The sequence below is a fragment of the Alligator mississippiensis genome, chromosome 1 (assembly GCF_030867095.1).
Source record: "Alligator mississippiensis isolate rAllMis1 chromosome 1, rAllMis1, whole genome shotgun sequence".
Taxonomy (NCBI): domain Eukaryota; kingdom Metazoa; phylum Chordata; order Crocodylia; family Alligatoridae; genus Alligator; species Alligator mississippiensis.
This window is the reverse complement of record NC_081824.1, coordinates 469595172-469609725: the sequence shown is the minus strand read 5'-3', so window position 1 is coordinate 469609725 and position 14554 is coordinate 469595172. Positions and strand designations below refer to the sequence as shown.

The 14554-nt window shown below is 48.6% G+C and overlaps 1 protein-coding gene across 1 annotated transcript in view; it reads left to right on the top strand.

Moving 5' to 3' along the window:
* LOC132248682 (uncharacterized) overlaps window positions 1-7693 on the top strand; it is a 9036-nt gene extending 1343 nt beyond the window's left edge. The window contains exons 1-2 of the mRNA XM_059722586.1: window positions 1-5036; window positions 7455-7693. The exon at window positions 1-5036 is cut by the window's left edge and continues 1343 nt beyond it. The gene's annotated coding sequence lies outside the window, so the exon portion shown is untranslated. The remainder of the gene's footprint in view (window positions 5037-7454) is intronic.
* Window positions 7694-14554: the final 6861 nt, after the last annotated feature.

Below are 14554 nucleotides of genomic sequence, written 5' to 3'. Positions count from 1 at the left end.
CTCTCTCAAGTGGCTGTCTTTCCAAGCTGTGAGGAAAATACACCTGCCCAAAGGCAAAGCCACCAGGCCAGGCATTGCAGTCTGTCCGTCCTCCTCGTCCCTGTCAACACCCTTCTGGGTTGCTCTGCAGGCCCCGCTGATTAGCAGCAGGTCGGCTTTAAGGGCAAGATTGTGCATGCCATTCCCAGGGAAAACCCGTCTGGACTTCGGTGGATGCTCCTTTCTAACGTTTGGCAGCTTTGGAAATCACAGGCTTCATTTCCTAGCAAACTTCATACCATGTAACCTTTGAGAGGGAGCCCCAGCTCTGGCTGGCATGCTTAGAGGAGTCTACCCAGACCAATGCGGCCTGCGACCACATTTATACGGGTGCATGTACAACATCAAACTAACACACAGCGTCCTTTCCTACTTTCATGTATATGCACACACATGTTTTTTTGGGGAGGGGGGAGAAGGCAATGTAAAAGCCATCAGAACTGGGCTTTCTCCCTTCAAACAAATTACTTATGTACATACTTCCTGAGTAAATAGTGTCACGTAAATATTTATACCTTACATGTGGTCTCATAACTCAGGGGATGAATATGGATCTTACAGATGGAGAATAATTTGATTGATCCCAGCAGCCCGGCAGCATTTGCAGAAGGGGGAAGCATCAGTGGAGTTCAGCCATGTGCAACTGAGCTAAAATAGAGCTTCCTGAAGGAAGATGGGCAGCGTTTTAAAAAAGAGACCACAAGCAATGCTTTTATAGTTACGGTAATAATAAAAACCCGCTGAGGGCAGGATTTCATGGGAACTTTTGCCTTTTTCAAGCACGGTCGACCCTTTTTGGTAGTGCATTTCTGCTGGATGCAGAGTACCTGGGCGTGCTGCTGGGTGACTTCACCTCCACAGAGACTGGGTCATTTGCCGCCTTTGCGACATTCAGATTTAACTCATGTGCGTCTGTGCAAGAAGAAGTTAGAGCAGAGTTTAGTCGTTTTCCTTTAAAGAAAAAAAAAACCCCACGTAACGCTGGTAAAAGCTGCCAGCCCTGGACAAGACAGCCTGCTTCGGTCCAAAGGACAGGTAGCTGTCATCACACTGCCTTGTTTTCTGAGCTGGTGGGACAACCTTCCTGGGTCGGACGGCAGCTTGTTCTGCATGAATGAAATTCCCTCCCATACAGGCTGCCAATGTTACTTCAACACCCTCGAAGCCTCCTGGCATGCAAAGGCCTTGCTGCTTTGGTCTGAAATTTTTTCGTAGTCTTTTTTTTTTTTCCTCCTGGGTTTTCATGCTACAAGGGATCATTTGGGAGCTTACAGTGTGAACTGCTGCATATGGCACCGTTCAGCCTAGAAAAGCGAAGACTTTGCGGGGATTTGGTGGCAGCTTACAAATATATCAGAGGAGAGCAGCAGGGGCTGGGCAAGCAACTATTCACCAAAGCGCCCCAGGGGAAAACTGGGAGCAATGGTCATAAACTCCTAGAAGGTTTCGGACTGGATATAAGGAAAAACTTTTTCACGGTTCATGTGACCAGACTGTAGCGTGGGCAGTGCAGGCCTGGAGATCTTCAAGCGGAGACCTTGCTGGGGTGATTTGACCCCTGCCCAGACCCAAGGATCTCACAAGGTCCCTTCCAGCCCTAAACTTGGGTGAACCTGCGAATAACACCGATCCATCACCTTTACCCAATGATTCCTGCACCGACACCAATAGTTGAGCTACATCACGGGTGAGCGCAATCTCACTGTAAAGGTTTCGAACGCTGGAGACGACACACAACTGACACGTTATTCCACTCACCAGTCTGGGAAAAAAATGACATCTTATTTTCAGTTTTGGTTTATCGAACTGGAAAGTCCAGCCTTTTGAAGCTATGCATCTGACAGCTAGACTTTGGTGTCTCCTATTCCTCATAAAGATGAGCCCTCTCTTGCATAAGCTAGATAGTTTGAGTGATTTAAATACCTCGCTCTGGCAGGCTGTCTAGCCCTTGACTCATCCTGGTAGCTCTTCTCTGACTCAGGCTCAGTTTTTATTGTCTCTGTAAGCACGGAGAGGCAGTTAGCCGTGTTAGTTTGACATCAGGCAGAAATTAGGATAGCTGTGCACCTTATTGACTAACTAAGCGCTGCCAACAAGAATGCCCTTAGGTGGATTTGTGCAGTTCCCGTTGTGACACGGGCATCTTTCTGCTGGGTAAGATATGCCGACTGTGCTTCCTGACAGATGGATCCCATGAGCGCAGCAGTAAGGGTGCTGCAAAACGCTTGTTATTGGCCTTTCCTGTTTAGAAGAAAAGGCACGTTTTAAAAGTGAAAGTAGAGAGCATGTTATAATCCTGGAAAATGTGACCCTGTCCTTGTGGAATGCACTTTTTCTTCTTCGCTTTCCCCTCTCACGTTAGAAAAATGCAGTTCTGCAAACATGACATTTTCAAACCCAAATCGCAGGAGCGCTGCAGTCTTTTCCGCCCCCTTTCTTCTCAGCTCCGTTCGAACAAGCAGCCAAGTTGCTTTGGGCCGTTAAATGCTTTTACCTGCTGTGTCCAAGTCAAAAGTTAAATAACGTGTGAACGGATGGAAAACAAAAACAAGACGCACACATCGACTGAGAAAGAGCCTTCCTTGCGAGAAGATACGCGTTACAGGGCTAGAAAAAAAAAGAGCAAGCGCCTCTTTTCTGCGCGTGTGTCCGGGAGGGTTTGACAGATGCAGCTGAAGTTAATTAGCTGCTTGTTTCTCGGGGGTTGATTCTGCAAAACACTATGTGGTGTATGGCTTCCTGATTCGTGCATCTGCTGTACGGACATCAGGGAGACTATGCTAAAGGTATGTCGGTGCCTAAAAATGCAACTAAACTTTCCAGTAGAAGTGGTTTAAAAGTCAGGAGCGATAGTGAAGATGGCTCCTGGAGAAATACTAGCCACACACATCCCCCGTTGAAACGTGCACCAAGAAGAAAACTTGACGACTTTGGCCAACAGGAAGTAGCAACCCTTTGCAGACTTGGCGACGGGACAAAGATGTATTAGTTATGTTAACTAAAGAGCATAATTGACACATCCTTTCTTCTTGGCGGTTGTTTGCTGTTCTTTAGTGCTAGAAAGCTTTTCAGTTCAACTCCGTCAGTCCCCATTCATGTACATCGGCCTGTTCAAACTTGCTAGTTTATACCACTGCTGGGTCTCTTTTGCTATTTTAAAGGTCAAGCACCATAGGTGAGGTTTGACTGTGGCGTACGCACACAACACTGGAAACCCAACTCCTAGATCGCACTTAAAAGGCAATTTTCTTACCTCCTTTCCAGCTGATAAAGAAACTGTAGCATCTCCTTCACTGGAGGTTTTTAGGACCAGGTTAAACCAAGTGGTTCTCAACCAGGGACCCAGTGCGTTTAACCCCAGAGATTTCAAATAATCCATAAAGTTCAAAACTTGCTGAGCTTTTGTGGGCTTTCTGAGTTCTTTGCAAAGGAAGACTTGCTCTAGTATTTTTTCAGTCATCAAAAAATAAGTGAAAACTAAAAGCTGACATTTTCTGAGCGGGTATTTCGAGTGGACTGCGGGGCGCCTCGCGCCTGAAACGTTTGAGAATCACTGGGTTAAACTCTCGGGGACGGTCTAGACTGATTTGATCCTGTCTCGGTGTAGGGGAGATGGATTAGATGGCCTCATAAGATCCCTGTGCCCGTGATTTCTACAAATTACGGTTTTTAGGAATGGAATCCATTCCTAAAAACGGATGGATTAGGATCCATTCCAGATAAACCTGAAAATGGTGAAAGCCATCCATTTCCTATCTAGATACTTTAAGAAAGTGATGTTCTCGTGCACTTCGCAAACAGCCCGTCAGTCTCCCACCGACGTTGTATTCTTCTTATTATTATCATCACCATTGTCCCCGTTTACAGAGACGGAGTAGAGCTGTTTCATGAGTTAACTATCAGTCTCACAGGAGGTCGATGGCAGAGCCAGCAAGAAAACCTGACTTTTTTTCGAACTGTCTTTTCTTCTTATATTAAGGTAACTCGAGCGTGGCTGGGGAAAATGGGGCGAAAGCCATGGAAAGGCCTCGCTGCCTATAGATCAAGCATTTCAGCAGCTAACATTTAGGTGGCTGACCCCCAGAGCAGAATCCAAAGCCCCGCTCCTTTTACAACCAGGCCAGAAGCGAACCACCGCCATCTCCGGTGCTTATGGGAGAAAGCAGCTGCGGTGGCTGTGCTTTGTGCTGAACTCAGTGCTGTCAGCGTGCATTAGGTGTGTTGAGAGCACAACTCCCAGATCAGGCTCCTCACAGGACTTAGGCATTGCTCCACCTGCTTGCTGGGTCCCCGTGGGGTTTAGGCAGGAGTTTACACCAAGCTGCTCGTGCGGAGACAGTCCTGTGCATGCACAGAGGGGCAAGGGGCTGGACCCGACGACGTGTAAGGTCCCTTCCAGCCCCTAACATCTATGAAACTATGAAACCTATGAAACTATGAGAAGGGAAGCACAACTATGAAAAGAAAAGCAGTGAGTTTGGCTCCTCCAAGGCTGGGCAGCTGCTGAGTGGGTGGTTTTTGTTTCACACTGTTGGACAGAGGCACCTACAGTCTGCCTGAGTCCTGCTGGAGGCAGATCGGGCCCTGTTTTGGATCCAGCTGTGAATCTATTTACACTGTCACTGTCAATATCTTTTACAACCGCAGCGGTGCCAGGAGAGAAAGCATTTCATTCAGTCAAGATCAGACTGTGCAAAACGCAGCGGTCGGGAGTCAGGGGACCATGAAAACCAGATTTTTCCCCCCCATTCAATTCCAGTCCATGCGCCCTTGGAGTCTGGGGTTCAAATTAAACTGAAAACTAGAAGAGGAGCTCAGTCCAAACAACCAAATCTTGCTTGATTTTTGGTCTAAACATTGTGTTTCGCCTGGCTGTTGCCTGCATCTGAAAGCGGGACGGAAGCCAACTTCGCACTTCATCAAGGCTTGGTGAACCTGGAAAAGCTTTTCGGTGTCTCTAATCAGAGTTTTATCTTCATCCCAAACCCCAAGCCCAGGTGAGTTTTGCTGCCTTTGAGCCTTGTTAAGAACATTTTTCACAGCTGCAACTGTGACGACAGCAAAGTTATTTGCTCCTTTGTTGTTACAGATGACATTTCCTAATTGGGTTTTTTTCCTGGTTTCAATTTTGATTGTAAACTCAGGTGTCAGCCTCCTCCACCAGTTACACACTGGTATGTCACTAATGCAATGGAAATATCATGGCCCTCTGTCTTTCCAGCTGTTTTTAAGGTCCATAAACATATCACTAGATACCAATAATCTTTGTATTTTCTGTCTCTGCAGCTAGCGAAAGAAAAAAAAAAACACCAAAAAAATCTGCAAATAAATAAGCAGTGCCACCCTCTATGACAAATTTATGATCTGGATACTTTCAGACTTCTTAGCAGAGACCACATGTATTTTTTAAAACATTTTATTTGGCAGTTGTTTCTGGACCAGCAGGGTCTGGGTCAGTATGGGGCTAAATGATCAACACCTGTGGCAACAGCTACACGGTTAGCAGCAGTTGCAAATATTTCTAAGTCTCTTGGCAAAACACAAGGTCTCAGATCTGATTTTGTTCCCAAGAGATAAAAGTTTTGTAAATTATGCTGATCTTTCTATCCTGCACAAGTGTAAATGCAGTTGAGACAACTCAGCTGAGTCCAGACTTTCTCCGTTTCAAATGTAAAGGCATAACGTCTAGTGCGTATTCACATTTAATGCCCGATAAACATTCCAGTTGGTGCTCCTGTTTTATACCGGGCTGTCCTGTTTTTAAACCCTTTGTCCCCCGTCCATTTCTAAATGAGGAACGGACTGCAAAAAGTCCTGCTTTTCAGTTCATTGGTGGAAATACACGTCAATCCTTTGTTCCTGTGATTCCATTGGTTGTGCCTAGAAGTACGGTAGTGCACAGCCAGGAGAAGAAGGGCTCCCAGCTAGGGAGGGAGGGACATGGCCTTTTTGTGGTGGCCTCATCCTTTGCTGATGATTGGCTGAGCAGGCAGAAGCCCCACCCCTCACCACTGATTGGCCACGGGGGCCCACCCCTTACCGAGGGGAAGTCCTGTATTCTGGGGATGCCTCGGTGGCCACCCTATCCGCACCTCCATTCAAAATTTCCAAAGGGGGCTGGACTCGATGATCTTCCGAGGTCTTGTCCTGCCTCAGTGACTATGAATCTATGAAAAGGGTCCGCACCTTTATTCAAAATTTTTTCGGGGTTCACAAATTTAAAAAGGTTGAAAACCACCAAGCTATAGTATTTATCTGTAATTTTTAGGGGATGTCTGCACAGAAAAGTTGTAAGGCTTTTATTAGTATATTTAAAGCAATACAATCCCCTTAACGTGAGAGAAATGTTGGTGGTACATAAGTACTTCTGCTAGCTTGGTTGTTCAGAAGGTACAATTAGTTCCTCATTATATATGGTAATACTTGCTTCCTTAAGCAGGGGCTACGCAATAGGGGTGCGGGATCATCCTGGCAGGGACAAGCCTAAACCGGGCTTATCTGCTTAGCTTATTGGCTTATCTCCTCACACCTCGGGGCGTCCTTCAAACCATCTGGCAGCACCCCAGGGTGCCCTAACACCTGGTTGAAGATCACTGTTATAGATTAACTCATGAATGAGTTTGTTTAGAAAGTGTCCCCCTATCCTGCCTTCTGTCTGACTGTAGACTAACACAGCTAACTACCTCTCTTTAGTTTAGTTCTTCCAATCTCAGAAAGAGAAATAAGGTGTACTGGTATAGGGCCATCTGTATAGCGGTGTACCTGTGCTCACAGTATAGTTATAACCTTGTGGCTATATTGAGAAGCAATCCCATTTATAACCAACATAGCTATACCAGTACAAGAACTCTGTAAGCTAGGTTTGACTCTACACAACTGCTCGTGGATGCAGAGGTCAGAGGAGACTGAACCCAAAATAGGAGGGGGGCCGTTCAATGTTGCTGGGGGGAATGTAATCCTGAGCGCATCCTTTCTCTCTTTTTTTGTGTGCAATTTCTCAGTTGGTCTAATAAAAGGTATCATCTTTGAACCAAGAGTTCTAGATTTTTGCATTACTTTCTCTCTCTTCTAGCATTAAAAAGTGAAGCATTTGCACACAGCGGCCCGTGTTCTCGAATGGTGGTGCTTTTACAGGTTGCCACATCAATAGAGCTGGTGTTTATGAACGTAAAGTCACGTCATTTGTTTTGCCTGCGCCTGTGTTTATTGTCCATTGAGCTCAGCATCAGGGACGTGGCTTTTAAACACATTCTGAATGGGCAATTATGCCAGACTATGGAATGACCTAGATGCTAAAAATGCAATTAAGTTGGTAACAGATCATTAGTCTCTTAGGTACATACACAAGTGTGTTATATTTTGTTAGATCATAGATATGGGACTTGCTCATTGTGTTTCCTGTCTTTTCCTTGTAGGCTTTCAAGGTTTCAGACAATATGGACTGGATCCACCTATGGACTGTCACTTACTAGATGCCTAAGTACAATTCGGTTACATTGAACAGTGTGTTTCCTTGGGGGAGTGGGAAGATGAGTGGGTTTTGGGGATAGCTATGACCTCCTGAAGGAGAAGGAGGTATAGATAGGCAAGGGAAGGACAGTAAGGGATGGGGTGACTCCCCTGGCTGTGAGGCAAGGGAATGGGAGTGGGTAGGCATAAGAGGGAATATGGGCAGAGGGAAACTGTTGGTTTCTTTTATGGAGGTAGTGAATGGGGGTTGGGAAGTGAGGTTAGGGTGAGTTGGGGGGACACTGTCCTTAGAGGCAAGGGAGTGGGGTGGGGGATGGGGTGGGGTGGGGTGGATTGTTTGTGAATTTTAGGAGTTTGGGGGGTGGTTGGTTTTGCTGTGACTTCCTATTTTAGCATTTTAGTTTATTCTATATCATAGAATATATATAAGATATTATACTCGTATTTATTTATATACTGTATATATACATATATTTTGTATATCATATACAAGAATATTTTGTGCAGCGAGATTCTAGGCAGCTCTAGAAAGTGGGATTACCTGCTATGGCAGTACCACAATGTGGGCAAAAATTAGATGAAGTCATTCAACATCAACGTAGAAAGCCAGGAGGAGCACGCAGAATCCCGTCCAATCTGGAGGGAACATCTGGCACGGGGTGCAGCTCAACGTGGAGCGGTTTTGATTCAGAGGACAGAAGCAAAGCGAGAGAGAAGCAAGCAGCGTGCTCTAAACTTGGACTCCAACTTAGATAACCTGGGGATCTGTGAAACTTGGAACAAGCTGTGTCACGCTTGAGTTGAGCTTGTCAGCCACATATGGAGCCATGAGATATCTGACTAGACCTCGTATGTGTACATACAGGGGATGGATGGATGGATGGATGGATGGATGGATGGATGGATGGATACTAGCAAAATGCCCGTCAACAATAATGTGGGGTGGGGATGGAGTCCTGTGTCCAGCCTCGTGACCTTCCACTGCCACTGCTTTAGGTCCATCCCTGCTCCACACCCCCTCCCAGCCACTCTGGGTCCAGCCCCACTTCCCACACCACTCTGGGTCCAACCCCACTCTCGTACTGCTCCAGGTCTGGCCCCGCTCCCCGCCCTCGCCCCACCGCTCTGGGGGTGGCCCTGCTCCCCCTCTCGTCCCACTGCTCTGGGTCTGCCCCCCCACTGCTCCAGGTCCAGCCTCACTCCCCACCTCCCACCACTGCTCCGGGTCCAGCCTCACTCCCCACCTCCCGCCACTGCTCTGGGTCCAGCCTCACTCCCCACCTCCCACCACTGCTCCGGGTCCAGCCTCACTCCCCACCTCCCACCACTGCTCTGGGTCCAGCCTCACTCCCCACCTCCCACCACTGCTCTGGGTCCAGCCTCACTCCCCACCTCCCACCACTGCTCCAGGTCCAGCATCACTCCCCACCTCCCACCACTGCTCCAGGTCCAGCCTCACTCCCCACCTCCCACCACTGCTCTGGGTCCAGCCTCACTCCCCACCTCCCACCACTGCTCCAGGTCCAGCATCACTCCCCACCTCCCACCACTGCTCTGGGTCCAGCCTCACTCCCCACCTCCCACCACTGCTCCGGGTCCAGCCTCACTCCCCACCTCCCACCACTGCTCTGGGTCCAGCCTCACTCCCCACCTCCCACCACTGCTCCAGGTCCAGCATCACTCCCCACCTCCCACCACTGCTCTGGGTCCAGCCTCACTCCCCACCTCCCACCACTGCTCTGGGTCCAGCCCCAGCCAAAACACGGGAGGGCCACAAACAAAATCCTGTCATTGGGGGTCCCATGCCAGCACACGGTTTGTTTCACGGTAAATGCACCCCCCGTAAAAATCCCAGCCGAGATCTGGGCTCCACTGTGCTCAGTACTGTACATACATGCAGAGAGCCCAAGTCCAGCTTAACAGAAGTTTGTCGGTATAGTTTTCCTAGCCCAGTTATGCTGCCAAAGCTTCCTTGTGCGGGCACAGTTTATACCAGCAAACAAGTGCTTTTTGTAGTGTTGCCTGGTTCCCTGAGCGGAAGGAACGATACCGCCAAAAGCCTGTTTATGTCAGGACAGCAGCGTCTACACTAGGGCTGAGAACTGTTGCCAGGAAAAATCACACCTCTCATTAACATTGCTGGACTGGAAAAACTTTCTGTTGTAGACCTGATCCGACAGATGGTCTGTGCTCCGTGGAGTTATGGTCTGGAGCGATAAGACAGAGGAAGGGGAATAGAGAAGCAGGGACACCGCGGGTGAAGTCATGGACAGGGTGACATACATGGGGTGAGAAGCAAAACAGAGCATGGACCTCTGAGGTTCCTGCTTCTAGACTAGTACCCAAATCCCTGAACCACCTGGCACAGTAAACTCAATCTGTGTATGTTTGTGCTTCACTTCATTAAAACCCCCCCCACCATTTTTGGATGTTTTTTCCTTAGCCCGTTGCAAAGAATCAGGCCCTCTATGTTACTGGAGATGATGCATGAACCAGAAAGAATGAACACATCTGGCTTCTCCGCTCCCAGGTTGACTTTGCAGGGTTGGCAGTTAGGAAAAGCAACGTTTTATTTGTAAACCGAGCAAAGTTGCTATGATGTCACCACGACACAATAAGCGTGGGATCCCACAATGCCCTTTTTATAGTCACTTCTCAGAGCCAAGCCTCACTTTAATATTTCTTTCACATCATCTTTTGTGTGTAACATTTATTTAATTCTTTGTTCTTAAAGACCCCAAAGGAGGGATATGCCATTCCTAACCTTTTCTGGCTCACTGTTCTGTGCTATTAATCTGTTGTATCAGCAAATTTTATTAATACTATTTTTCTCTGTCCTATTGGCAGAGTGCAAAATAACTCACTTACCAGCTGTTTTCTAGGAGCAGTGCTAGGGCTATTTGCTGTGCAGATTATTGGTCTGACCAGTTACAGTCATATACATCTGTGCCACCTTGTAAGACCTATTTTAGACACTTAAGTAGCTCCCTTAGCTGGGATATGAGAACACAGTGCAATCCTTAATGTATTTATCTTTACAGCCCCTCTGCAAGGCAGGGAAGTGCTGTCATCTCCATTTTCCAGACAGGAAAACCAAGACACAGAAAGCCAGATCCAGATTACTCCCTTAGGTGACTAACTGGAATTTAGGCACCTCGATTCCAAAAAAAGATCCAGAATAGACCTGCCGCAACGGTCCCAAATCTCAGTAGGTGCCTACATTGAACTGCAAATTTCCCTGAGCCTAAATTTAGCACTCAGAAGCAATCTGAGCTGGGCTCGTGAACATCTAGTTGCAACCCGCGGCATGCATGCTACAAGCGGCTTGGCCAGCCTCTGTGCGGGGCATGCAGCAGACGGGAGAAGAGGCAGACAGCACAGCAGCAGATAGGGCAGGGAGCAGAAAGTGGAGCTGCAGATTGGGAGGGGAGCTGAGGGTGGGGAGCAGAAAGCAGAGCAGTAGATTAGACCAGGAGCATAGGGCAGGGAGCAAGAAGCAGAGCAGCAGATAGGGCAGGGGAAGGGTATCGGAGTGGCACTAGGGGAGGGCATGGGACTTAATTTCTATCAAAAAAGGTTGGCCCCAGCTGGAAAGTGGCCCTATGGTTAGAGTATTCCCCCAGCAAGAGGGATACTTGGGGTCAAGCTCACACCTCTCATATCCCGGGAGAAAGCCCTAGGAACTGGGTTGTATAGAGTAGGTTGGGTACATGGGTAGGAGTCAAATTTTTCACCCATCCAGTTGAGAGCAAGGGTGCTGGGCTGCGAATTCATGAGCCGTGAGGCCTGAAGAAAAACAAGCAGTAGAGAGCCTGGCTCAATGGTCCAGCCGCTAGGGCACTCAGCTGGCATGGGGGGATTTGGGTACCAGCCTCTGCTGCAAGGACTCTTTCTATCATCTGTCCAGCGACTGTCTCATAAAATACAGAGTCCTTGAACCCACAATCCCCGCTGCATCAGGGGACTAAAGAGTCAGGCTCGCTCTGCCCCAGGGCTCTTGCAGTGTTTGCTGATAAGGGCCCAGCTTCAGTAGAGGGGTGGAGGCTACTCTCCAGCATGCACAGGTGGTTGAGGTGGGTCGTGAGCCCAGGTCTACTTTCTGTCTGTAATCATAGTGTTGGGACACTAGAAGGTAGCCACAGCACCAGCACCGGCCGTGTTTTTGGGGGAAGGTGACTGCTGGGCTTGGTACAGACCTCAGCACTGACAGTGTGAGTTAGGTGCGCTGGCCTTGGGATGCACTTCTGTTTGGGACCGCGGTGGAGCTGAGGTGGGAATTAGGCACTTAACTGAGGTGGGAGTTTGGCTGCTCAAACTGGGTCACTTCTGAGTATGGGCAAAAATGTGAATTCAGATGCTGAGGGACTTTGCAGTCCAAAACGGAGGCATATCCTGATATTTTGTCCTAAGGGACAAAAGGGGAGGACATAAAAAGTGGAAACAGGGAGAGGTCACCAAAGATGAATATACCTCCTCTGCTCGTGCTTGTAGGGAGGCAGTTAGGCGGGCCAAAGCTACCATGGAGCTGAGGATGGCAACCCAAGTAAAAGATAACAAGAAATTGTTTTTTAGATATATTGGGAGTAAAAGGAAGGCCCAGGGAGGAATAGGACCACTGCTAAATGGGCAGAAACAATTGGTGACAGACAGCGGGGACAAGGCTGAACTCCTCAACGAGTTCTTTGCCTTTGTGTTCCTAAGCGAGGGGCACGACAAGTCTCTCCCTGGGGTTGTAGAGAGGCAGCAGCAAGGCGCCAGACTTCCACACGTAGATCCTGAGGTGGTGCAGAGGCACTTGGAAGAACTGGATGCCTTTAAGTCGGCAGGCCCAGATGGGCTCCATCCGAGGGTGCTGAAGGCACTGGCCGACATCATTGCACAGCCACTGGTGGGAATAGTCAAACGCTCGTGCCGCGTGGGCCAAGTCCCGGAGGACTGGACAAGGGCCAACGTGGTCCCCCTTTTCAAAAAGGGGAGGAAGGAGGACCCGGGCAACTATAGACCTGTCAGTCTCACCTCCATCCTTGGTAAAGTCTTTGAAAAAATTATCAAGTCTCACATTTGCAAGAGCCCAGCAGGGCAGGTTACGCTGAGGGGAAACCAGCACGGGTTTGTGGCAGGCAGATCGTGCCTGACCAATCTAGTCTCTTTTTATGACCAGGTTACGAAATGCCTGGACACGGGAGGAGGGGTGGATGTTGTATACTTAGACTTCAGGAAGGCCTTCGATACGGTATCCCACCCCATACTGGTGAACAAGCTAAGAGGCTGTGATGTGGATGACTACACAGTCCGGTGGGTGGCGAATTGGCTAGAGGGTCGCACCCAGAGAGTCGTGGTGGATGGGTCAATTTCGACCTGGAAGGGTGTGGGCAGTGGGGTCCCGCAGGGCTCGGTCCTTGGACCGATACTCTTTAATGTCTTCATCAGCGACTTGGACGAGGGAGTGAAGTGTACTCTGTCCAAGTTTGCAGATGACACAAAGCTATGGGGAGAACTGGACACGCCGGAGGGCAGGGAACAGCTGCAGGCAGACCTGGATAGGTTGGACAAGTGGGCAGAAAACAACAGGATGCAATTCAACAAGGAGAAATGCAAAGTGCTGCACCTAGGGAGGAAAAATGTCCAGCACACCTACAGCCTAGGGAATGACCTGCTGGGTGGCACAGAGGTGGAAAGGGATCTTGGAGTCCTAGTGGACTCCAAGATGAACATGAGTCGGCAGTGTGACGAAGCCATCAAAAAAGCCAATGGCACTTTATCGTGCATCAGCAGATGCATGACGAATAGGTCCAAGGAGGTGATACTTCCCCTCTATCGGGCGCTGGTCAGACCGCAGTTGGAGTACTGCGTGCAATTCTGGGTGCTGCAATTCAAGAGGGATGCGGATAACCTGGAGAGGGTCCAGAGAAGGGCCACTCGTATGGTCAAGGGCCTGCAGACCAAGCCCTACGAGGAGAGACTAGAGAACCTGGACCTCTTCAGCTTCCGCAAGAGAAGGTTGAGAGGCGACCTTGTGGCCACCTGTAAGTTCATCACAGGGGCACAGAAGGGAATTGGTGATTATTTATTCACCAAGGCGCCCCCGGGGGTTACAAGAAACAATGGCCACAAGCTAGCAGAGAGCAGATTTAGATTGGACATTAGGAAGAACTTCTTCACAGTTCGAGTGGCCAGGGTCTGGAACGGGCTCCCGAGGGAGGTGGTGCTCTCCCTTACCCTGGGGGTCTTCAAGAGGAGCTTAGATGAGTATCTAGCTGGGGTCATCTAGACCCAGCACTCTTTCCTGCTTATGCAGGGGGTCGGACTCGATGATCTATTGAGGTCCCTTCCGACCCTAACATCTATGAATCTATGAATCTATTTTGGCCAAGGCAGAAGAGTTCATCTGGATGGCTTTTGGGAACTGATGAGGCACCTTAACTCTACCTAGTCACTGCCTGGGTGCCAAGTTGACCAGTCTTGGTCTGGTCCTAAGTGACTGGCCAGTGAACACAGTGGTGATTAACCCCAGGTCTGCATTTTAAGTCAACCCTCTAATAAGGAGCCATTCTGGAAGCTCACAAGCCACGTCTAGATGCCAAACTTTCCCCAGCAGCCCTTTGCCAGTCAGGAGCATGAGCTGTAGCTGACATAACTGCCAACAAGCAACCCTTTTTGAAGAAGCCAGCAAAAATTAGTGATTTTACTGTTCAGGTACAAAGCACTCTGGTTGCATCCACTCTTGATAGGCATTGCTACAATGGCATATCAATATCCTTACCATAGGTCCTGAATCCCTAAATTAGGGCTCTGGAAGTTGACAAAACCTTGGTTAGATGTTTTTACAGTACTTAGCACAAGAAATCCATGTCCTCTTGGATCACAAATACTATTAATGACTGACTAGCAAGTGCCTCTGGTTTGCTACAGGAGCTGACGGGGTCACTTGAGATGGTGATAAGATCTGAAAGACTGAAGACACAAGTTTCCCCTCTTGAAGCTGGCAGTCCTGTTGCTTTAGAGAGATAGAGCTGGTATGAAGAAGCAGCCTCTTCAGGTAAAT